General features: G+C 40.6%; 1 long non-coding RNA gene and 1 pseudogene across 1 annotated transcript; one reads left to right on the forward strand and one right to left on the reverse strand.

The window, feature by feature from the left end:
• Positions 1–436: 436 nt before the first annotated feature.
• On the forward strand, positions 437–16,236 carry LOC113887222. Its single transcript, XR_003509672.1, has 3 exons — positions 437–1,090; positions 6,556–6,703; positions 16,196–16,236. It is a non-coding gene; the product is annotated as an uncharacterized LOC113887222 (long non-coding RNA).
• Positions 14,080–16,271, reverse strand: LOC113887221 (annotated as a pseudogene).
• Positions 16,272–26,688: the final 10,417 nt, after the last annotated feature.

Consider the following 26,688-nt stretch of genomic DNA (forward strand, 5'->3'; position numbering starts at 1 on the left):
TGCAATACAGGAGACCTGGGTTCAATCCCTGGGTCGGGAAGATCCCCTGGAGAAGGAAATGGCAACCCACTCCAGTACTCTTGCCTGGAAAATTCCATGGACAGAGAAGCCTGGTAGGCTACAGTCCATGGGATCACAAAGAGTCAGACATGACTGAGCAACTCCACTTCAAGCATGATAAAATTCAGTCAACAATAAAGTGAGTGTTTCAACTAGAAAAAAGAATTTAATAGTGGGAAATCTTTACATTTGGCCTTTAAAAGTTACTGTTAACTGAGGACCTATTAGGTACCAAGCATAGGACTAGGTTTCTCAGGTGATGCTAGTGGTAAAGAACATGTCTGCCAACGTAGGAGACATAAGAGACGCGGGTTCAGTCCTTGGGTTGGGAAGATCCCCTGGAGGAGGGCATGGCAACCCACTCCAGTGTTCTTCCCTAGTGAATCCTATGGACAGAGAATCCTGGTGGGCTACAGTCCATGGGGTTGCAGAGTCAGACACTACTAAAGTGACTTAATACAGTACTGAGAGTTAACTTTGGCAGGTTGATAAGGAGTCCAAGCCTAAGGCCCCTTTATGGAGGAGGTAAGCATTCTTTTTCACATTCTTTTGCTATAGACAAATAGGCCTTGTAGGCAGCAGTATTTCTTGTTCAAGGACATGCCTCTTTTTGAGCTTTGGATGTATTTTATGGGGGAAAGTCTGGGTAAAAACTTCCACAGCCTTGGGCTCTGGATTAACCTGTTCCTTCTGACTAATCTAGTGCTGATGTCATCCCAGGATGTATGTTACAGGAAAGGGTCAGCAAAGTTCTCACAGCCTTAAGGTATTTTTTGTCTATTCTCAGATGTATATAAGGCCCTACTTAAATTAGTGAGGTGCGTACTCTTCTGCCCCCTTCTGATATCTATGTCAGAAGCTTTTTCTGTCACTTTCACTTTAAATAAAATCTACACAAAGCTCTGAGTGACTGAGACTGTCTTTGGTCCCAGAGTTAAATCTCCTTCGGAGACCATGAATCCAGCGGCACTGTTCACTGTTTACCAATAAGCTATCATCTTTGGTGCTCGTCCAGGATCTTCAAGACAAGGTAAGGACACTTGGAGTTCTAGTTCTTTTGTTGTCCTAGTAAACACGTTTTCTGCTTTGTTAACTCTACAGTGTGCCTGTGCAAGTGATTGACTGAAAGCCAGAAATGCACAAAACAAGTGCGAAGCGAGAGTAGAGCCCAGTTTGTGTTTCCGTGGCACCTCATAATGACTGAGGGCAGCCCCAAAAGGGGAGCCTGTCAGGGATTTATACTGAACTGGTGATACCCAGAGGCAGCCAACGTCCCTGTGAGGGGAGTAGCCTGAAATGGGTGAAGTGTGTGGACCAAACTTTCCTTTCTTGGTCACCTTTTCCTGGTCTTTTTGACCATTTTGTAACTGCCTGGAGAATTGAAACTACTAACCTAATCTGTCAAATCTAGACTTTCAAGGGACTTGCCATCTATTCTGTTACTGTGTACTATTACTTAGACCTCAAATTTGGATTGATAGTCACAAAGCACCTAGTCTTGCTAGAAGCCAAAAGTTACACCTGGATTGTCTTCATGCACTGCAGACAGGAGCACAGTTGGGAGCTGGGTGGAGCTCTGACTCCAGGAACATTTCTCAGGCTAGAGGTTGTTCCCTTAGCTGCCTGCCTCGGGCCAACAACCTGAAAATGAATCCTTGTTACAGCTGTGCATCTGGTCTATATGGATGGAGGCACTCCATCTGTGGCAACTGTGAGATTTCTGAGGACACAGATTGGGAATTCCAGGATCTGGTCAGATTGGAAGTGTGATGGGCTTCATTTGGTAAGGCTGGCTCTTAGCGGACCAGAGGAGGTTCTCCAGTGGCTTTTGTCTCAACTCCTTAGATATTCTTTCTGTGTAATCTGTGGAAATGAACTGGAAGGATTGGCCCTAATAGCTCAACAAAAATCACTTTTTCCTCGCTGGCTGGCCCTTCACCACCTATTTTTTTTCTTATCACCCCGGGTGGCATCAGAGGAGGAGCAGAAATCATGCAAAGGCATTAATAGTGAGGAACTGGACATCAATCTGGGATGCCATCAGGACTACCCTCGCTGCATCTCCACCCCACCTTGGTGGTAGAATGGGGAGGGATGGTAATAAGACACCTGCATCGGTAAGTTCAATTTAGTTCGGTTGCTCAGTATTGTCCGACTCTTTGTGACCCCATGGACTGCAGCACACCAGGCTTTCCTGTCTATCACCAACTCCTGGAGCTTGCTCAAACTCATGTCCATCGAGTCAGTGATGCCATCCAACCATCTCATCCTCTGTTGTCCCCTTTTCCTCCTGCCTTCAATCTTTCACAGCTTCAGGGTCTTTTCCAAAGAGTCAGTTCTTCCCATCAGGTAGCCAAAGTATTGGAGCTTCAGCTTCAGCATCAATCCTGCCAGTGAATATTCAGAACTGATTTCCATTAGGATTGACTGGTTTGATCTCCTTGCTGTCCAAGGGACTCTGAAGAGTCTTCTCCAAAGCATTGTTCAAAAACATTAATTCTTCAGTGCTCAGCTTTCTTTATGGTCCAATTCTCACATCCATACATGACTACTGGAAAAACCATAGGTTTGACTAGACAGACCTTTGTCAGCAAAGTAATGTCTCTGCTTTTTAATATGCTGTCTAGGTTTATCATAGCTTTTCTTCCAAGGAACAAGTGTCTTAATTTCATGGCTGCAGTCACCATCTGCAATGATTTTGGAGCACAAGAAAATAAAGTCTATCACTGTTTCCATTGTTTCCCCATCTATTTGCCATGAAGTGACGGAACCAGATGCCATTATCTTAGTTTATTGAATGTTGAAGTTTTAAGCCAGCTTTTTCACTTTCCTCTTTCACTTTCATCAAGGGGCTCTTTAGTTCCTCTTCACTTTCTGCCATAAGGGTGGTGTCATCTGCATATCTGAGGTTATTGATATTTCTCCCAGCAATCTTGATTTCAGCTTGTGCTTCATCCACCTTAGCATTTTGCATGATGTATTTGGCATATAAGTTTAAAAGCAGGGTGACAATATACAGCCTTGATGTACACCTTTCCCAATTTGGAACCATTCCACTGATCCATGTCCAGTTCTAGCTGTTGCTTCTTGACCTGCATACAGATTTCTCAGGAGGCAGGTAAGGTGGTCTGGTATTCCCATCTCTTTAAGAATGAATGTTCAACAGTTTGTTGTGATCCACATCGTCAAAGGCTTTAGCATACTCAATGAAGCAGAAGTAGATGTTCTTCTGGAATTCTCTTGCTTTCTCTATGATCTAACTGATGTTGGCAATTTGATCTCTGGTTCCTCTTTCTGCCTTTTCTAAATCCAACTTGAACATCTGGAACTTCTCAGTTCACGTATTGTGAAAGCCTCGCTTGGAAAATTTTGAATATTTGCTGGCGTATGAGATAAATGCAATTATACAGTAGTTTGAACATTCTTTGGCATTGCCTTTCTTTGGGATTGCAATGAAAACTGACCTTTTCCAGTCCTGTGGCCACTGCTGAGTTTTCCAAATTTGCTGGCATGTTGAGTGCAGCACTTTCATCATCTTTTAGGATTTGAAATGACTCAGCTGGAATTCCATCACCTCCACTAACTTTGTTCATAGTGATGCTTCCTAAGGCCCACTTGACTTTGTACTCCAGGATGTCTGGCTCTAGGTGAGTTACCATACCAGCATGGTTATCCAAGTCATTAAGTTCTGTTTTGTATAGTTCTTCTGTGTATTCCTACCACCTCTTCTTAATATCTTCTGCTTCTATTAGGTCCATACTGTTTCTGTCCTTTATTGTGTCCATCTTTGCATGAAGTTTTCCCTTGGTAGCTCTAATTTTCTTGAAGAGATCTCTAGTCATTCCCATTCTATTGTCTTCCTCTATTTCTTTGCATTGATCACTTAGGAAGGCTTGCTTATCTCTCCTTGCTATTCTTTGGAACTCTGCATTCAGATGGATATATCTTTCCTTTTCTCCTTTACCTTTCACTTCTTTTCTCAGCTATTTGTAAGGCCTCCTCAGACAACCATTTTGCCTTTTTGTGTTTCTTTTTCTTGGGGATGGTTTTGATCACCGCCTCCTGTACAATGTTACAAATCCCCATCCATAGTTCTTCATGCATCCTATCAGATCTAATTCCTTGAATCTATTTGTCACCTCCATGGTGTAATTGTAAGAGATTTGATTTAGGTCATACCTGAATGGTCTAGTGGTTTTCCCTACTTTCTTCAATTTACATTTGAATTTTGCAATAAGGCATTCATGATCTAAGCCACAGTCAGCTCCTGGTCTTCTTTTTGCTGACTGTATAGAACTGCTCCATCTTTGGCTATGAAGAATATAATCTATCTGATTTTGGTATTGGCCTTCGGGTGATATCCATGTGTATAGTCTTCTCTTGTGTTGTTGGAAAGGGTGTTTGCTATGACCAGTGTGGTCTGTTGGCAAAATTCTGTTAGCCTTTGCCCTGCTTCATTTTGTACTCCAAGGCCAAACTTGCCTGTTACTCCAGGGATCTCTTGACTTCCTCCTTTTGCATTCCAGTCCTCTATGGTGAAAAAGACATTTTTTTTTTTTTTTTTTGGTATTAGTTCTAGAAGGTCTTGTAGGTCTTCATAGAATTGTTCAGCTTCTTCAGCTTTAGTGGGGCATAGACTTGGATTACTGTTGGTAAGGGACAGTTTAACTCTGGCCAGGGAAGGAAGCTTAGGTGGAAGGCCTGTCTACACCCCTATCTAGAGCAGGGAGGGTCGCCTCCAGTAGAAAAAAGCCACGGCACTGGGCGCTGCTTTTTTCTCTTACAAATGGGAGCTAGCAGTCCTAAAACTACCCCCTTTGAATTGTATCTTGGAAAAACTGGGGTAAGTTTCATCCCCAGAGCCCAAAATGTCCCTTATATACAGGATTTCTTTAAGAGAAGACCTCACTTGCCCAGAGAGACAATCCCTGCTGGGACAACATCTTATCAATCAGTCTACCCCTGTCATCAGAGCCAATTTGAACACTCTGGTTTAAATTTTAGCTATGAAACTGTGACTACAAAAAGAAGAGATGACATTTTTGACACTGAATGGCCATGATATTTTTTAGACTCTGGAAAAAATAGGTTAAAATGAAATCTTTTTGAAATTGCAAAACCAGTTCTTCTAGCACATGCAATTAGGAAAAAGCTGACTTGTTAAAATACTTTTTTTGGAGCTCCGATCCTGCCTGAGAAACAGAAAACATGCCTGGGGAAGAAACTGAAGTTAACTCTTATCATGTCCTTGAGATACACAGCCCACTCTGTCTGGGACTCCAACCATGAGCAAGTTGGCAGAACTTCAAGCCAAGAAAAAAAAGGGGGGGAGCAAAGAGACATTTTATATTTCAAGTGGAAAACTGTGAGGTCTCTGTGTGTGTCTTTGTCCTTGGACAATATTGCTGAAGCCTAATTGGCCTAGAGAGAAGTAAGCACTTAGAAATCAAACAATTCTAAATTCAAAAAATTAAAATGAATTTCAGGCTTGTGTAAACTGGGAAATATTCACTATTGAATTAATATCTAGTGTTGATGTTTGCTTATTGACCTAATTAACATAGACATTGTGAAGATACTTTTGCAAATGACATAGCTTTGGGTGATTTATATTTACCAATCTACAAAATGATGATATAAAGTACAGTTCATGGTTACTGAAGGAAAGATGTGTGTTTTCAATAAAAAGGTATAAGAAATGAAATTACATTCTATTAAGAAAAAGAAAGTAAATCTGAACTTAGAGGTGGCTGTTCTCTGAATGGGCAAATAAAGTGATAAATACAGAAAATACAAAAAAGGTTTGTGACAAATGAAAAAAGATTTGTGGCAAGTGGAAGACAGTTTTGTGCAAGATACAAGTTTCTTAAGATATTAAACTGCCTTTGAGGTCTTTTATTGTTACTTTGACTAAGTGAACAACTATTGTTTCACAGTGAACGTAAGCTGGTACCAAACTGGAATTTGGTTTTCTCTCCCTGATTAAAAGAACAAAGTTTTCTTGAAATGTGGCTTTTAATAATGGACTATGATGCACATAGACAAAGCTCATTCTGCTTCTACAAAATTAACCCCTCATCAGGGAATTTAAAATGGATAAAGAATGGCTGTAAACCAAACAGTCAGGGCTATGGGAGGTCCAACACAGCCGCTTGGCTTTTTCCGGCTCCCTGACAAACCTCACTTTTATTTGATAGGCTAAAGCCTTTCCTGGCTGTGGGGTTAATATCTCACAATGGGAAAAAATGGTTAAAGTGTGTTTTCTGCAGTCTCCAGTGATTGGGGCACCCACTTTGCTGGACAGGTCATACAGACATTGGCAAAAACTTCATGAGCTTCTTGGAGACTATTGCTTTCGCTGATGTCCTTGGTCATCGAGCAGGAATGGCAGAATAAAGGGGTCAGTTGCATGGGATTGAGTAGACTGCAAAATATGACTACAATTTTCATGACTTTTTGTCTGATGTATTACTGTCTTCCAATCTTTGTTTTCAGATATAAAGAAGCTCTTCTTCTCAAGTTACTGATGGTTTAAAGCAATTTAATGATTTACATCTATGGGTAAAATTAAAACATTTTTCTTCTCTCTCTGCCTCGTCCCTCCGAAATTGGAGACACTTGGGTTCTGGACAGCCTTATCAAGGTAAAAAAGACTGTGTCCCAACATATACAGAAATCTCAAAGTGTTCTGGGGAGCTCTAAAAGAAAAATCCACCCAACTGATGTCAGGCCTATGGCATCTATCATGTTTCACTGAGTATTACATTCTAGTTTTATTAACTAAGGTCTGTATTTACTGACTCACTTCTGAGTTAGTTCCTTGTGGTTATATTACATTGCTAAGAGGTTTAATTAAGTTATTAAAAAGGACACTCTGAGTTTGTTTCTAAAGTTTATCCCAGTAACCAGTCTTTAAATAAAGATCCGATTAACCAGTCTTTAAATAAAGATCCGATGCTCCAGGATCTACAACCAGAAGATTAACAGCAGGCTATAGTCATTTAACAAACTCAGTCAGATGACCTGGAGATATCACTGGGCTATACCTAATTAAGTTCTTGACTTAAGGTCTTACTTGTGATTTTACTATTACTGCTAACTATATTGTTTTCTATATTGCCTGTTTCAAGAAGTGTTGTCCCTTACATTATCAAGTATGTGATGGAGCCACTGATATAATGATGGTGTACAGTTCTATATAAAATCCATAATTATAATGATATGACTCTGTATATGAAAAGAAGCAAGAGGGAATATTCTCCTGGACCAAGAGACTAGTGAGACAGGTGCAGTCTGGAGATTTTGCTACTCACAGGGCCTAGTCCAGTAACAGCACATTGAGTGGCCTATCAGTGAAATCTTCAACAGACCTGGTAATGAGTTTTCCAAGCACTGTGGGACAAGATGGCCATGAAACGCCCCCAAACCATGGTCAAACTCATGGCCATAAAGGGGCCCTGTGCCTGGAAACTGGCCCTTGCCATCTGCCTCTACAAAGATTAAATCATGGACACTACAGCTGCTGACCTTCGACATCCTCTTAAAGGAGTTCAGGGTGAAAATCAGAGATTAGACACTTGGTTTGTGCTCTGAAAAAAAATGGACAAAACAAGCCTTTGAATAGTCAGATATTTTCAGGTAAAAAAATTTTTGAGCCCAAATTCTTGCATTTTCTCATACCTAGAAAAACACTATCTACAATTGTTAATAGTGACAACTACTTTGGCTTATATGTTAATACCACAATAAGAGGCTAAAGCCTACTTGGACAAACTTAGACAACTAGCTCTGACCATAGTGAAAGTGAAAGTCACTCAGTCGTGTCCGACTCTTTGCAACCCCATGGACTATACAGCCCATGGAATTCTCTAGGCCAGAATACTGGAGTGGGTAACCTATGACTATAAATCTCCTTAAAACAGCTGTATACATAGGGGTTCAGACTCATTCTTCTAAAAAGAAATGGTAAGATTTATTTTGTCTGTTAAGCTTCAGGCTGTCACTCCTTCAACTACTTCTAACTGGGTTTGTTATACCCACATTCAAAATGTATATGAACATGCCAAATGGCTCCATTCTTATAAATAGGGCAGCCCAGGTGTTGACTATATCTAAACCAGGATCAAAGTTACTACCAAATGTAACCTGATTCTTACTCTTGCTTGGACTGCTGATTACAATAATTCTTTTACTGATTTTTGGTCTCTGCCTTTTAATCTACTTGTCTAGTTTGTTCTTTCTGAAGGATACAACAGCTTCCCATACAAAGTAATGGTGATACAGAGATTCTGGTCACTCTTCAAAACTGGACTTCCCTGATGTTCCACTCTGGTCATAGATATAATCTTGGTTTACAAGCTCTCCTTGGTGAAAAACTATCTTGACTGTAATACTTGTAATCATTCTGATTTTGCTGTTTTTTTCCTTACATCTGTAACTGTGTAATAAGATTTGTTTCCAACCGTCTGAAAACATTTAAATTACAAATAATTGTTCATGCTCCTACAATTTCTACTGCCTCCTCTAGCTATTACTTGGGATCCTTGGATCAGAAACCCTAAATAAAGGGGTAATGAGAATATGTTGCTTCAACAACTTAGGGTCTGCCCCCCCTCACCTGCAGGAAGCAGTTACTGACAGATTTCTCCTCCCCTTTCTCCTCAGCAACAATATTCTCCTAAAAGAAAAAGGGGAGAATAAGAGAGTTAATTTAGGCAGGTTGATAAGCAGTCCAAGCCTAAGGCCCCTTTATAGAGGAGATACACATTCTTTCTTTTTCACATTTTTTTGCCATGGACAAGTAGGCCTTTGTAGACAGCAGTATCTCTTGTTCAAGGACATGCCTTTTTTTGAGCTTTGGATGAATGGTATGAGAAAAGTTCTGGGTAAAAACTTTCACAGCCTTGAGCTCTGGGTTAACATGTTCCTTTTGGCTAATCTCATGCTGATGTCATCCCAGGATGTATGTTATGGGAAAAGGACAGGACAAAATTCTCATAGCCTTGAGGTATTTTTTATCTATTCTCAGCAGCTAGTTGAGAAGTATATAAGGCCCAGCTTAAACTAGTGAGGTGGGTATTCTCCTGCCCCCTTCTGTTGTCTATGTCAGAAGCTTTTTCTGTCACTTTTACTTTAAATAAAATCTACACAAAGCTCTGAGTGACTGAAACTGTCCTTCAGAGACCACAAATACAGCAGCATCACTCACCTCTAAGCTATCAGTACTAGGCTCTTGTACATTGTTTCTAAACCTTGAACAACTCTGCAAAGTAAATACTATCCTCACTTTACACATGGGCAAACTGGTTCAGTGTTACATAAGTTCACATACAACTAATAAGTGATTAAAAACCAGAGTTCTAAATCTAATTTTGTTTTGACTAAGTAGATAATACTGAACCCTGCTCAGCATTCCTTCCTCCTATGGCAGCAGTTAAGCCTAGATTTTTACCCCTTTGGGGAACTTCTCCTTCCAATCTTGGGATAGAGGTGGATTGACCATCAGTCACATGGCTTCACCTCCCCCAGTGCAGGGATGGGTATATGACCCAAGCAGTGCCAACTCTGTTATTTGCATGGACTTGAAGAACGTGACCAAGAAGGCAGATATCTCTCCTAAAATCACAAGCATTAAGAATAATGTGAGCCTGGAACATTGTCTTCTATTTATATCTTCAACTAATCTTTATTTGTGTGTAAGAAATAGGAAAATTCTGTGCTCATTTATTAGGAGCAGATGCAGAAAGTGATCTTTTTGAGGGATTACTATGTGCCAGGGAGAATTCTAGTCACTTTATACCTTTAAAAATTTTTCATTTTATTATTAAGTCCTTATACATTTATAATCTTTAATTCTAGAAAAGGGGAATGTATCAGTTGGATGGCCTAGATTTTGCTGCTATGCGTGTATGCATGCTCAGTTGCTCAGTTGTGTCTGACTCTTTGCGACCCTTTGGACTGTAGCCTGCCAGGCTACTCTGTCCATGGGATTTTTCAGGCAAGAATACTGGAGAGGGTTGCCATTTACTCCTCCATGAGATCTTCCTGACCCAAGGATCGAACCTGCATCTCCTGCATTGCAGGTGGATTCTTTATCTCTGAGCCATTGGGGAAGCCCTTTGCTGCTATAATAATACAAAATCTCACATAATAAAGGTATACTTCTTGCTCATTATGTCCAACATAGATTGGCAGGGGAGCTCTGTTCATCCAAAGCCACTTGAAAACTCAAACCAACAGAAGCCCCATCACTGAGTTAGGAAGGGATGTGACCAAAACACACACTGATCCTTACAGCTTAAAATGTCACCCATCACTTCTCTCTTCATTACCCAAGAAATGGCCCACATGGTTGCACCTAATTTCCTGGAGGTGGAAAGTACAAATCTACTATGTCCCTGAAACACGGAAGAAATAAGTTTGGTGAGTCAAAATAATAGCATCACAGGGAGAAATGACCCATTTCTGGGTAGATTTGATTCATTGCCTTTTTTCCCCCCCCTGGGTTGGCAGTTTATTTAAAAAAAAAAAAAACAATTATCTTATTTTCTTCCTTGCCCATCATTTTTCTTAACAGAAAAAGTTATAAAAAACTGGGGAGGGGAGTTATATTATCTTTGCAGACTGATATATTTGCGGAGGACTTATGAATAATAACAATGATTCAAAAGTTCCTAGGTTTACTCCTGAATCCTTTGCAAAGAGCAAAGGACAACACAAGAAAGAATTTTGTTTACAACAAGCTCGTAATACCACATTGATTATGACAGTGCAGTGGTTACGATTATGTTTACGATAGGATATTCCTTGCCCAAACACCAGACACGCTAAAGTCACTTGGCTGCTTACAAACTGGAGGAACCAGTGCAGTCATCTGTAGAGCAGGAACCAGAATGGGTAAGGCTTCTCTGGCGGTGAGACTCTGACATCAGCAGCTTCTCACCTGGGCCACCCTCCCTCACTTTGAGTCCTAGTCTTTGATTTCATCTAAGAGGGCTGAGTGGATCCCCAGCTTTTTGAGTTCTTCCACCAGGTCCTCATTCTGGTGCATCTGCAGGAGAATGTGACAGCCCCCCCACCCCCAAGCTCGCCGTTGAGGTACACTTGCAGGATGGTGGGCCAGTTGGAGTAGTCTTTAATGCCTTACTGGAGCTGGGGGTCATCCAGCACGTTGTAGGCCGCATAGTAGCAGATGCTGTGTAGCTGGAGAATCTGTACCACTGCGTTGCTGAAGCCACACTGGGGCTGCTCCAGCGTCCCCTTGAGGAAGACCACCACCTTGTCCTCCACCAACACATCCAGGTGCTCAGACGAGCCGCTGCCACCCTCAGGCCGGGGCCCCACCAGCCACCGCCACCAGGCCAAGGGAACCGCTCCAATTAATTGCCTTTTGATTGGTTGCCACTGCCTAACCACTTGAGTTATTATACCTAAAATTTGTAATGGAAGAGTAAAGCATTCATTCCCATTCTAGTGTCATAGGGCTTCTCTGCATGTGCACTGAAGTGGATATAATCTGGGGGTAAAGCAAGCATTGAGTTTAGCTCCCCCTAGACATAGTGTATGTAAAATGCCCGGCATATAATGCAGCCTCAATAAATGTTAGCTGTTACAGGTTTGGCCAGGGGGTGGGGGAAGAGTTGGTAGTAGATGAAAGACTTGTCTAAGCTCCAGGTCCTGATTTCCTCGTAATACAGTTCTCCCTAGCCTATAATCTGGCATCAGCCCTTCCTATTTGAATGTGGCTGCTTCCAAAGGTGACGTGTGCACCCTGTCACCAAGTCCACAGTTTTCATACAGGCATCTTGCTGAGGCCTTCCACAGCAATTGACATTGAAATACAACCCATTCATGAAACTCTCTGGCTTCCTTGACACTTCTCTGCTGTTTTGCTTTCCTTTTTTGACTATTTAAAAATATTATTATGTACTATTTAATAAGGGCTTCCTAAGGTGGTACCAGTGGTAAAGAACTCACTTGACAATGCAGGAGACTAAGAGATGCATGCTCGATCCCTGGGTTGAGAAGATCCCATGGAGGAGGGCATGGCAACCCACTTCAGTATTCTTGCCTGGAGAATCCCATGGATAGTGGAGCCTGGCGGGCTACAGTCCATAGGGTCACAAAGAGTCGGACATGACTGAAGCGACTAAGCACACTCACACATATTATTTGATAAATGCAAAAGGGTATGTAACATATGTTATAAAATTCAATAATAAACTGAACTCTCCTGAACCCGCTGCCCAACCTAAGAACTATCCCATCTCTCTGCCTTCCCCAGAGGTAACCAGTATTTTCACTTTCAGTTTTCATTCCCTAGATTTCTTCTTAAATAGTTATATCACATATGCAATTATTTTTTAACAACATAGTATTAGGTTGTACTTGCTTTCTAATTTTATAAAAATGTTATTTTATGTAGGTTCTGCAACTCCCTTTTCTCATCCAACTTTTTTTTTCCTCTAAGACACAAACACATTGCTGCTATGCTGCTGCTGCTGCTAAGTCGCTTCAGTCCTGTCCAACTCTGTGTGACCCCATAGATGGCAGCCCACCAGGCTCCCCTGTCCCTGGGATTCTCCAGGCAAGAACACTGGAGTGGGTTGCCATTTCCTTATCCAATGCGTGAAAGTGAAGTCGCTCAGTAAGTGTCCGACTCTTCGTGACCCCATGGACTGCAGCCTATCAGACTCCTCTGTTCATGGGGTTTTCCAGGCAAGAGTACTGGAGTGGGTTGCCATTGCCTTCTCCACATTGCTGCTATAGCTGTAGTTAATTTTTCACTTCTATATAGTAATACCACAGTTTATCTACCCATTCTTTTTTTTTTTTTGGAGTAAAAGTTTATTTGACCAAAATGTAGAAAAAGTGATACTATTACATATGATTCAGTTGCAAGAACCTAAATGAAAAGTGTGGGTTTTATTCAGTTGCACAATTTGCTAGTGTATTTCTTGCATAGTGTGGTGCTTAATAAATAGGAGTGAGGGCAGAGGATTCAGATAAGCTAGAAGCAGTGTGATTTTTTAGTCAGAATTGTAACCTTGAGTTGGCCCCCACACTGCTGGACAATGTGGAATGTTTCAGCTCTGAGATGTTAACTGAGAAAGCAGAAATATAACAAGGCTAAAATGTGCAGCCCTGTCTACAAAATACTGCATTTTCAGTTTAATCATGAGTTTCTTGTTTTTTTATTAACTTGGTCCTGAAGAAGGAATTAAAATTCTAAATAAGTAAATCTCCAATTTGCCATTCCCTCGAGTATAGAGGCGATGAAGTTGGGTCAATTACTTCTTTTATTTTTACTTTGTAGTCTGAGAGGGCCATTCTGTCCAATATTTGTTCATAGAAAAACAGTCTTTCTCAATTACTGATGGCTAAGCAGTCTTTATGAAAAAGACAGCTTCTCCTAATAGGACTGAATTCTCCAACATTCATTTCTCCTGAGTGAATGGCCTCATATCAAAGCAGATAAGCATGTGTCATTACTGGAATAAGACATCAGCTCCTCAGAGAACAACTTTAGAGTGAAAGAAACGTATAGAAGAATATATCAAGGATCAGTCCAGAAAACATTTGGGTGATTATTACGACTCTTTTCCAAGCATTCTTACACTGGCTGCTCAGATAATGTTCTGAATGGTGGAGTGTGGAAAAGAACCAGGATGATCAGGTTAACCTCTTGGTAGTTTATGACTTCCCACAGTAACCTCACCCGCCTTTTTTGCTCTGGTGGAAAATCACCACCCATTTTAATGTAGGGTTGGGAAGATCCACTTGAGATTTTAATATGATGATCCCTGGCCTCCTACAGTGTGACCAATGGTGGAATTCTTCAACCTTTTAAACTGACCCATGACCAGATGTCAGAATCTGTGTTTTGAAAGTGTGGGTTTGTCTATTCTCCCAGGAACCAAATGCCCTCAGTCTTAAAAGAGAGTATGCTCAATATGAAATACCCTGCCTACCTTAAGAATATATGCAAGGTAAGGATAAAAATAGAGCTGAAAAAACTGGTGCCACTTGAAAAAAAGAAAGGAGTAGATTTAACTGGTGCTCAAAGCTTCTCTGATACAAAATATTTTTCATGTATTCATAATTTCCTTGACATTTCCAGCAAGGCGAAGAGGCAATAACAAAAGAAACTTCTTACAAGAGAAGAGAAAGACATGGAGCTCTGGAGTTTCTGTTGGAACAAGACTCTTCTGTTTTGGTTATATACAGTTTAGTTCATTCAGTGTCTGATCCAGTGTCTGAGATAAGCCCCTGTTCTCTTCTTTGGCCTGGGCAAGTTTTTCTTCCAGGTCATCAATTGTCTTTTCCAGTTTCACAACTGTTCTCTGCAAATTTGGTATGGGTCTCAGCCTCTTTCAGTTTGTCATACTGAAGTTTAATTTCTTCTTCATATTTGTTCTCCTTTTCAGAATACTTTAAAGATGCAGCCTCTAGCAACTTCAGGTTGTTAGTGACATTCTTGAGTTCTTCCAGGTCACCACATTTTAGTTCAGACACCTCATACTCCTCCGCCCTCTCCAGCTCGCCCTCCAGGATGACCAACTTACGAGCAACCTCCTTGTATTTGTGGTCAGCGTCCTCAGCAATGTGCTTGGCCTCTTTAAGCTGCATCTCCTGAATCTCCATCTTCTCATTTTTCATGGCTGGGTTTTCTATCACCTTCATCCCTCTCTCAGTCTCATCTGCAGCCTTTTCTGCCTCCTCCAGCTTCGGCAGGGCTGTGGCCAGTCATCCCTGAGCCCTGTCCCACTCCTCCTCGACAAGCTGGATGTGTGGATTGAGAGCTGCCACGTCATCTTGGTCTTTCTCGTGCTGCTCATGCTGCAGGCCCTGTGTGCGGTCCTCCGCCTCATCTGCTTGCTGCTGCAGGGCCTACATCTTGCGTTTCACCGCCTCCAGGGAGTTGAGGCCAGCCATGGCACAGAGGTGTACACAGCAGGCAGTGGTGGGTGCTCAGCTCTGGTCAACTCTGGCAAGCTCTACCCATTATTATTTCCATCAATGTTGCCATGAATGCTTGTGTATATGTCTCCTGCTGGGACCTAAGGCAGGCAAATGCTCAGTTTTATAAGATAATGACAAAATTATTTTTAGAAGTAGTATTAAATGGGAATAGTAATGCCTGCTTTACCTCCCTTATAGGTAGTTGTAAGAGTAACACAAGCTAGTGGATGTGAAAACACGTTACACATTAATACATTAAGGTGGCACAATTGGCATGCTGGTTTTGAGTCCAAGCTCAGACTCCTGAAGGGTGTGTCCTGTGCATACTGATTTCAAGGACCAGAAAGACTGACTGTTCCATATCAATTTAAAGTATTTCTAGAATTTTCTCATGATAAAGACTAGACTCTTAGATTCTGAGGCAGATGTCTGTTTGTTTTCCTACCTGATCAGCAGCCTTTCCTCATTTCTTCCAATAACAGCACCTCAATTTTCCAAAGAACTACCTCTGTTCCATTGAGGACACTTGAGTGTCCTCAAGTGCCCTGCTCTCCCTAGCCAGCTTACTGGGGTTTATTACTGCTATTGTCATGGCTTTGTTTCTTTGCTTTATCTTGCTTGATCTTTAAAGACTTCTTTCACTTCTAAGTCCAGCATGATAAACTGATTACAAAAATGGTCACAGGTGTTTACACCTCTCTGTATGTACACCTTTTGCAGCTCTTCCCTTTAAGAGATGACATCTGTTTCTCTACCCTTCAAATCTAGAATAGTCTTGTGTTTTCCTTTGATCAATAGAATGTTGCAGAAGTGATATTATGTCAGTTCTAAGCCTTGCATGCTTCTGCTCACTCCATTGGACCCCTGGAGTTACCATGGGAATGAGCCTGGGCTAGTCTTCTGGAGGAGAGACCCATTTGTCTAGCTATATCCAGCCAGACCAGCTTAGACCTGTCAGTCCTCAACCAACCCACAAGCCACAGATACATAAGTGAGCCCAGCTAAGATCTGCCAAGCCTAGTGCAGATCAACAGAGCACTGACCTATAGACTCTTGAGCAACAATACATGGTTTGGTTTCAAGCTACTGAGTTTTGGATGGTTTATCATGCAGCAGTTGCTAACTCACACAATAAAAAATATGTTTTATGCCGAATCTGGTTGTTCTTTCGTAGGAACGCCCTGCTGCTGCTGCTGCTAAGTTGCTTCAGTCGTGTCTGACTCTGTGCGACCCCATAGATGGCAGCTCACCAGGCTTCCCCGTCCGTGGAATTCTCCAGGCAAGAACACTGGAGTGGGTTGCCATTTCCTTCTCCAATGCATGAAAGTGAAAAGTGAAAGTGAAGTTGCTCAATCGTGTCCCACTCTTAGCAACCCCATGGACTGCAGCCTACCAGGCTCCCCCATCCCTGGGGTTCTCCAGGCAAGAACACTGGAGTGGGTTGCCATTTCCTTCTCCAATGCATGAAAGTGAAAAGTGAAAGTGAAGTCGCTCAGTCGTGTCTGACTCTGGCGACCTCATGGACTGCAGCCTCCCAGGCTCCTCCGTCCGTAGGATTTTCCAGGCAAAAGTACTGGAGTGGGGTGCCATTGCCTTCTCCGAGGAACACCCTTCAAGATATTTATTCTTCTGTACTATCTCTCCCACTACTTCACCATTTTCTTCTTAGAATGTCTCTTAATGTCATTTCTGAGTTTCTATTTTCAGCTACCTTCTCACTATTCTCCCTGGTCAGTTTCATCCTATCACATGGCCTCAACTCTTACCTTTATACAGATGACTCCCAAATCTACCTCTGTGTGAACTTTACTGAGCAGAGTCAGAGTTCAAATGGTCTACTGGGCAAGTCTATATAATATTCTCCCAGAAAAATCATGACTCAATATGTTCAAATGTGAAGTCTTACTCACACTCCTTCATTGTTTCCTATATCTCCTCATCCTCTAGCTTGATTTCTCTATCTCTAGATAGTGTCACTACCATCCTCACATCACTCAGGCCAAAAAGTTCATCACCTAAAACTCTCCATATGCCCAGTAATTCTGCAATGTCTCATATCTGTCCCTTCTCTCTATCTTCATAGTCCCTCCTCCTTCTGCTTCTTTTTTTTCCTCTTTTCCTCTTTCTTTGTTCTTGCTATCAAAGTGTGACCAGTAGTCCAGCAACATCAGCATCATTTGGGGAGACTATTAGAATGCAGAATATTGGGCCCCATCTAAAGATCTATTCAATCAGAATCTGCATTTTAACAAAATCCGTGCTGCTGCTGCTAAGTCACTTCAGTCGTGTCCAACTCTGTGTGACCCCATAGACGGCAGCCACCAGGCTCCCCCATCCCTGGGATTCTCCAGGCAAGAACACTGGAGTGGGTTGCCATTTCCTTCTCCAATGCATGAAAGTGAAAAGTGAAAGTGAAGTCGCTCAGTCGTGTCCAACTCTTCGCGACCCCATGGACTGCAGCCTACCAGGCTCCTCCATCCATGGGATTTTCCAGGCAAGAGTACTGGAGTGGGGTTCCATTGCCTTCTCCAAACAAAATCCCTAGATAATTCATATGCACATTAAAGTACAGTTAGCAACTCCCTAGTTAAGTCTCAATCAGGATAGGTATAAGTCCTCACCAGTGTATAACCTATGCACCATGTTAGTGGCACTCAAGCCCAGCTGCACATCAGAATACCTGAGAAGTCTTCAATTTTCCATTTATCTTTTTATTATTTAATCTTTTTAAAAATAATACATTTATTAGTTGTTTCTTCAATAGAGAAATACAAAGAAGGAAATTACAGTTGAATTATGCCTTGCCCAGATAATGCCAAATGACTTTTCTTTTTTGACAAAAGGAAAATTTACCTAAGGTTAGGCAACTCAAACAGAATAAAATATACAAAATGAAGAACTGCTAGCACCACCTCAATTCCAACTCTTTTTCTCAAATATTGCTGTTCTTAATCAGAATTAACATCCTAGGAAATAATTAACCACATACCTGCATATATGTTTATTCTTTTGTTTAAAAAGTATAAATTACTCCCTTTTAATCATCATGATTTTTATATTTAATATATCTTATTTTTCTACAAGCATATACAGAGCATTTCATAATTGTTAAACCACATGGTATTCCATTAGATAGATGATTCCATCTGATGGATCAATTCCCTATTGACAAGTACTTTGACTGCTTCCAGTTTTAGCTATTACAAACAATGCTGCAGTTACCATGCATCAGCATATGTGTGTGTGTGTGTGTGCACACACGCGCCCGCGCTGTGTTTAGTCGTGTCCAACTCTTAGTGACTCTATGGACCGTAGCCTGCCAGGCTCCTCTGCCCATGGGATTTTTCAGGCAAGAATACTGGAGTGGGTAGACATTTCCTTCTCCAGGGGATCTTCCCGACCCAGAGATTGAACCTGCATCTCTTGCATTGCAGGCGGCTTCTTTACCTCTGAGCCACAAGGGTAGTCTATCCATCAGCATATATTTTGATAAAGTTCTGCAAGTATATCCATAGGGTAAATTTTTAGTCCAAAATTGCTGAATATATTGGTTAGGGTGATTTTGGTTACAAGTAACGAAACACAATTCCAGGGGTAGGGTGAGCTAGAGCTACCCAGTTTCTTTAAGTGTCTCTACTGTGCAGTCCCTACTTTATCCAAGTAGTTTTTTTCAGTGTGATCCCTGGACCAGCAGCATCAATCTCACCTGAGAATTTCTTAGAAAAGGAAATCCTTTGTCCCTACCACAGATCTGCAGAATTTGAAACTCTGAAAGTAGATAAAGATCAGCAATCTATGTTTTAACAGATTAGGTGATTCTGATGAACACTAAAGACTGAGAACCAGTGCTTTAAGCCAAGGTGCCAATGAAATCGCTGACAGTGGCAATGGAAGCTTTGAATCTCTTCATCAAGTCCAGCAGAGAAGAGAAAACTCTGACCCAACATTCCAAGTAAGTAGGACTCCCATGGTTCTCCCTCACTGACTTGCTTAGGTCACAAGTCCTCTGAACTAATGTTGTTTGTGGTCAGAAGAACTGAGAATAAAATCTGTTTACCCGCAAATACGTGGGCTATGAGTGGGAAGAATAGACACATAAATAAAAATCTACAACTTCTTGGGAAGGAAAAAAATGGGGAATGATTACTGAGAAGGCACGAGCAACACCTACAACATTCAAAGAATATCTGCATGTTTTATTTTGATATATTCTACCAAATTATACATCAAAAAAGTTGTAACAACGTCAAGCCCACCAGCAGCATATGAAAACATCTAGGATTTCTTCATACCCTGACTTACTCTGTTTAAATCATACTTTAAACATTTCCCAGTCTTATAGATAAAGATGGCATTTTATTGTTTTGATTTATATGCCTTTACTCATGGATGAAATTAAACATCTTTTCAAATCTCTATTGATGTGTGCATGTCTTTCTCTGTAGATTACTTGCTTATTCTTTAGCTCACTTTACTATTGGGTTTTGTCTTTTTCATGTTAGTTCTTCTGAATTTGTTGTAAATTAAATTAGCCTTTTATCATATATGATGCAAATATGTTTTCCCAGCTTTGTTGACCTTTTGAATTTGTTTATGGTATTCTCCCCCACCCTCCCGCCACCAAAGCTTTAACTTTTATGCAGTGAAATTCATCAGTATTTTTCTTTACTGGAATCTGTATTTGGGATTTTGCTTTAAAAGGGCCTTCCCCCATGTCCACCTTTCCAGGTGAACATCAGTCAAGTCTGTAAAGCTTTTAAAAATTAAGGATGCTGGGCCTCCACTCCAGACCTAATAAAGCAGATTTTTAAAATGTGACCCTCTGTACTGGGTTGAATAGTGTCCTCCCAAACTGTGATTGTGACCTTATTTGGAAATATGGTCTTTGCAAATATAACCATGTTAAAATGAAATCATATCACATTAGGGTGGACCTTAGTCCAATGACTGGGATCCTTACAAGACAGAAATTCAGGTACACACATGTGATGATGGAGGCAGAGAGATACACCTACAAGTCAAGGAATATCAAAGACTGCAATCACTAGAAGCTAGAAAGAGACAAGGAAGGATGCTTTGCTAGGGCTTTCAGAGTGAGCATGGCCCACCATCACCACTTCTAGCCTCCAGAACTGTAAGGCAATAAATTTCTGTTGTTTTAAGCCACACAGTTTGTGGTACTTTGTTGTGGCAGCCCTAGGAAACTATATACACTCTATTTGTCCAGTCGCTTAGTCACGTCTGACTCTGCAACCCCAAGGACTGCAGCACGCCAGGCCTCCCTGTCTTCCACCACCTCCCAGAGCCTACCCAAACTCATATTCATTGAGTCAGTGATGCCACCCAAACATCTCACTTTCTGTTGTCCCCTTCTCCTCCAGCTTTCAATCTTTCCCAGCATCAGGGTCTTTTCTAATAAGTCAGCTCTTTGTATCAGGTGGTCAAAGTATTGGAGCTTCAGCTTCAGCATTAGTCCTTCCAATGAATATTTAGGGTTCAGTATGAAAGGGAAAAAAGATATACACACTCTATATCTAAATTTAAAAATAAATCAAGTGTGATTCCAAAACACTACAGGTTGTGAAACACTGGACCAAATAATTGTCATAACCATCCTCGACTCACACAGTACTAAGAGTAGAAAAACAGGATGACTGAAATATTTCTCCTTTAGAAAAGGGAGTCCTAGGTATTGTGACAATCCTTTGAAAAAAATTAAGTTATCATTATCAAGTTCACTATAATAAACTCTAAATGTGTTCTAGAAGCTAGGGACAGGACAAAATCCCTACTTTCATGGAGTTTTCGATCTAAGGAGAGACAGACCATGAACATATAAACAAAAGTTGGGTAACTTCAGTAAGAGGTGATCTATGAGAAAATAAATTAAGGTAATGAACTAGGGCACATCTTAATGTAGAGAGGGTGGTTGATTTAGTTAAGGTGGTCAGGAAAGGCCTTTTGGAAGAAGTAATATTTGAGCTGAGCCCTGAGGGTGTCAGCCATAGGAACATCTTGGGGAAAAGAGTTCCAGATAGGGGAAATGCAAAGGTTTTGAGAAGGAAATGAGTTTAAGGTAGGTTATAGACCTAAATGGAAAGCACTATAACAGAATGAGAAAAAAAAATAATATGGTTGTTGCCTTGGATAAAAAAGGTCTTGCAAAGCAATAAACAAAACAGAAAATCCACAGAAGAAAAGACTGATATAAATATATCAAATGGCTACACAAACATCTAAAACTCCTGTATGATAACACAAACTATAAACATGGTACATACTATAGGAAAATATCAGCTATATATATATGTGTGTGTGTGTGTGTGTATATATATATATATATAATAGACAAAGGATTAATATCCTGAAATATAAATGACTTCAACAACTCAATATGGAAAAAAACAACCCTTTAAGAAAAACTAGGCAAAGGTTACAAACAGTTCACAAAGAACAGGCCAATAAACATCAGATAAAAAGATGCTCAACTGCACTAGTGAGGGAAAATGCAAAGTTAAAAACAAACACAAGTTACCATTTTTTTTCTCCATCAGATTGGCAAACAGTTTAAAGGTTGGAGTCTTAGGAAATGTGAAGCTACACTGCTGATGGGAGTGAAAATTGACATAATGGTTTTGAAAGGCAATTTGGCAGTATGTATTAAGATTGAAAATATCCATACCCCATGGCCCAGCAACTCGCTTGTGAGTGTCCACCTACAGAAACATGCCTGTGCACAAGGAGGCCCTTACTAGTATGTTCACTGCAGCTCTGTATTACTGAAAAATTAAACCATTGTAAATATCCATCAGGGGAATGGAGAAATAAATCAAGAGCCATCCAAATCATGGAATTCCCTGAACAAGAATTCAAAAAAGAACAGGGTTGATTATTTTGCTTGTAGAAAGATCTCCAAGATATTGCCAAGTGAAGAAAGCAGTTGGCCAGATGATACGGACAGTATGATCCTGTTCACATGAAAATGATTGATACCTACACTAACCTCCATTTTCTGTGTTGTCATCTTGTTTCTACCCACCCCCACCTCCTACTCCCAGTGAAAAGGAGTTTGGTTAGGGCGGTAACCATTTGAGTGGCTACAATTCCCTCAAATCATCTCACAATTACCATCCAGCAGGAGTGAGAGCCTGCTACATAATTTGTAGGGCCCAGTGCAAAATGAAAATGGAGGGTTCCTTGCTCAAAACCTAGGGGAGAGATGGGAAGTACAGTTAAAGGCATGAAAATAAAATGTTTTTTCTTTAAAAATATTTTACTTATAAAACATAATGGTGATAATAGTGATAGCTGAAAAATAATTTACAAATTGCAGAATATTTTTATAATTTATATAATAAATGTACTAATGTGATATCTTGATTGATCATAAGATTTTTCTGCCTCTCTTTTCTGCAAATTCAATTACTTAGTCATTTTAGCAAGCTCATTTTGAACCAACATGATTGAAGGCAACATCAGTCACAAGATTGTAAATGTTTGATAACTTTTCATTTTGATAAGGAGCTTTCTGCTGATGCATTAGCACTGTTTTTTGTAGGGTGTGAAAACAATGGGATAAATTCCTGATCAATTTTTCAAAATACAAATTTTCACACATCTAGACCTGATGATTCCTGTAGAACACTTCTAAAAAGATTTAACTCTTCACACAGATCAGTTTTGTCCAAGTCTAAATCTAATTTTAAATATAATTTTTACAATGGCATTTAATGTTTCCTCTAACATTTCCTGTAACTTGTGGAGGTATGCTATATAGACTGAATGCTTGTGTCCCTGACCCCCAAAGTCATATGTTAAAATACTAACCCCCATAATGTGATGGTATTAGGAGGGGGGAGCCTTTGGTAGGTGATTAGGTCTTGAGGGTGAGGCTCTAATAAATGAGATTAGTGCCCTTATAAAAGAACCTCCAGAGAGCTCTTTCACCCCTTCCCCCAAACAGCAAGATTACCATCTATGAGCCAGTGTCTGGCTCTCACTAGACACTAAATCAAGCCAGCACCTTGATTTTGAACTTCCCAGCCTTCAGAACCATGAGAAATAAATCTTTGTTCATTAGCCACCCAGTCTATGGCAATTTTATTATAGCAGCCTGAATAGACTAATACAAGGTCGTACAAGAAATGAAAATAGCTTCATAATTTATTTATAATTTAAAACATATTTGTATGCATTCTACCAATATACCTTCAATTATAAGGAAAACACTTTTAAATTATCTTCTTCATTAATAATTGGTTAATCCAAAGTTTTTATCTAATGTGTCTACTTTGATGATCTTTAAATTTAATTTTCACTTTCTAGCCTGTGGATATTTTCTTTGCAATTTTACACTAGTTTTCAAAATGAGATATTCTACACAGCTCAAAAAATTCTAACAACCACACCTCAAAGTAATTTACTTTGAAGGCAAACCATTCAATATCACAGTAATCCAAGTCTATGACCCAACCACTAATGCCGAAGAAGCTGAATGGTTCTATGAAGATCTACAAGACATTCTAGAACTAATACCAAAAACAAGATGTCCTTTTAATCATAGGGGACTGGAATGTAAAAGTAGGAAATCAAGAGATACCCAGAGTAACATGCAAATTTGGCAATGGAGTACAAAATGAAGCAGGGCAAAGGCTAACAGAGTTTTGCCAAAAGAACGCACTGGTCATAGCAAACACCCACTTGAAACAACACAAGAGATGATTCTACAAGTGGACATCACCAGATGGTCAATACCAAAATCAGATTGATTATATTCTTTGTAGCCAAAGATGGAGAAGCTCTATACAGTCAGCAAAAACAAGACCTGGAGCTGACTTTGGCTCAGATCATGAACTCCTTATTGCAAAATTCAGACTTAAATTGAAGAAAATAGGGAAAACCACTAGACCATTCAAGTATGACCTAAATCAAGTCCCTTATGATTATACAGTAGAAGTGACAAATAGATTCAAGGGATTAGATCTGATAGAAAGAGTGCCTGAAGAACTATGGATGGAGTACTGACATGTACAGGAGGCAGTGATCAAAAACCAATAAAAAGAAATGCAAAAAGGCAAAATGGTTGTCTGAGGAGGCCTTACAAATAGGTGAGAAAAAAGAAGCAAAAGGCAAAGGAGAAAAGGAAAGATATATCCATCTGAATGCAGAGTTCCAAAACCTAGCAAGGAGACATAAGAAGGCCTTCCTAAGTGATCAATGCAAAGAAATAGAGGAAAACAATAGAATGGGAAAGACTAGCAATCTCTTCAAGAAAATTAGAGATACCAAGGGAATATTTCATGCAAAGATGGGCACAATAAAGGACAGAAATAATATAAACCTAACAGAAGCAGAAGATACTAAAAGAAGTGGTAAGAATATACAGAAGAACTATGTAAAAAAGATCATAATGACCCAAATGATAATGATGGTATGAAAACTCACCTAGAGCCAGACATCCTGGAATGTGAAGTCAAGCGGGCCTTAGGAAGCATCACTATGAACAAAGCTAGTGGAGGTGATGGAATTCCAGCTGAGTAATTTCAAATCCTAAACGACAATGCTGTGAAACTGCTGCACTCAATACGCCAGCAAATTTGGAAAATGCAGCAGTGGCCACAGGACTGGAAAACTTCAGTTTTCATTGCAATCCCAAAGAAAGGCAATACCAAAGAATGTTCAAAGTACTGCACAATTGCATTCATCTCACATGCCAGCAAAGTAATGCTCAAAATTCTCCAAGCAAGGCTTCAACAGTATATGAACTGAGACCTTCCAGATGTTCAAGTTGGATTTAGAAAAGGCAGAGGAACAAGAGATCAAATTGCCAACATCGGTTGGGTCATAGAGAAAGCAAGAGAATTCCAGGAAAAACATCTACTTCTGCTTTATTGACTACACCAAAGCCTTTGACTGTGTGGATCACAACAAACTGTGGAACATTCATTCTTAAAGAGATGGTAATACCAGACCACCTTACCTGCTCCTGAGAAATCTGTATGCAGGTCAAGAAGCAACAGTTAGAACCAGACATGGAACAAAGGACTGGTTCCAAATTGGGAAAGGTGTACATCAAGGCTGTATATTGTCACCCTGCTTATTTAACTTAAATGCAGAGAACATCATGTGAAATGCCAGGCTGGATGAAGCACAAACTGGAATCAAGATTGCCAGGAGAAATATCAATAACCTCAGATATGCAGATGACACCACCTTTATGGCAGAAAGCAAAGTGGAACTAAAGACCGCTTGATGAAAGTGAAAGAGGAGAGTAGAAAAGCTGGCTTAAAACTTCAACATTCAAAAAATTAAGATCATGGCATCCAGTCCCATCACTTCATGGCAAACAGATGGGAAAACAATGGAAACAGTGACAGACTTTATTTTCTTGGGCTCCAGAATCATTGCAGATGGTGACTGCAGCCATGAAATTAAAAGATGCTTGCTCCTTGCAAGAAAAGCTATGATAAACAATCTAGACAGCATATTAAAAAGTAGAGACATTATTTTGCTGACAAAGGTCTATTTAGTCAAAGCTATGGATTTTCTAGTAGTCATGTATGGATGTGAGAATTGGACCATAAAGAAATCTGAGTGCTGAATAATGGATGCTTTTGAAGTGTGGTATTGGAGAAGCCTCTTAAGAGTCCCTTGGACTGCAAGGAGATCAAACCAGTCAATCCTAAGGGAAATCAGTCCTGATTCATTGGAAGGACTGTTGCTGAAGTTGAAGCTGCAATACTTAGGCCTCCTGATGTGAAGAACTGAATCCTTAGAAAAGATCCTGATGTTGGGAAAGATCGAAGGCAGGAGAAGTGGATGACAGGATGAGATGGTTGGATGGCATCACCAACTCGATGGACATGAGTTTGAGCAAGCTCTGGGAGTTAGTGATGGACAGAGAACCCTGGCTTGCTACAGTCCATGGGGTCGCAAAGAGTTGGACATGACTGAGCAAGCGAAATGAACTGAACTGAAAGTTGTTCTGCAATGTCCATGAGTACCTTTTTATTTTGTAATAATTTACTGACAAAGTTTACTGCCTGAATGCTAGCAGTTCCTGACCCAGTTCTCAGGCCAGAGTTAATATTTGTGTATAGTGGCAGGGACAGGTTCTGTGACAGAAGGGCAAGATTGCCTCTCACCACAGGTCCCATCACTACCCCCATGCAGAGGCTATCCTTTCTCTCAGGGCTACGGCTATTGCTACCTCTGCTGCTGCTGCTGCTGCTGCTGCTACTGCTGCCACCATTGTCATTGGCTCAATGTCCCCCACTCCAGGTCCCATAGTGTCCCAGACTGCCCCTGATTTGCTTATACATACCAGGCACTGCCATGTCCACAGGCTGTGCTCACTGCCACTCAGTATATCTCTTCTGCTCATGTGTATGCTCCATTGTCACGCTGGACCATACTTAAAAGACACAGATTCAAACATAAAATTAAGAATGTCAAGATAGTGCCAGGCGAGCATTAAATCAAGCCTGAAGTCTTTTCTGGGAGTATAGCTCTGTATATCTGGCGCACCCCAAGATGGCCATGGAGGAGTGGGCTGGTGTTTTTAGTTACCTAGTTCGGCACCTGGGGGACTATCTTGTTAGTTTTCATTCTAAGTGAGTGTAAACCCTATTTGCTTCTGTGATTCAAATTATGCAAAAAGCTGTTGAT

Source organism: Bos indicus x Bos taurus, chromosome X (assembly GCF_003369695.1).
Source record: "Bos indicus x Bos taurus breed Angus x Brahman F1 hybrid chromosome X, Bos_hybrid_MaternalHap_v2.0, whole genome shotgun sequence".
NCBI lineage: Eukaryota > Metazoa > Chordata > Mammalia > Artiodactyla > Bovidae > Bos > Bos indicus x Bos taurus.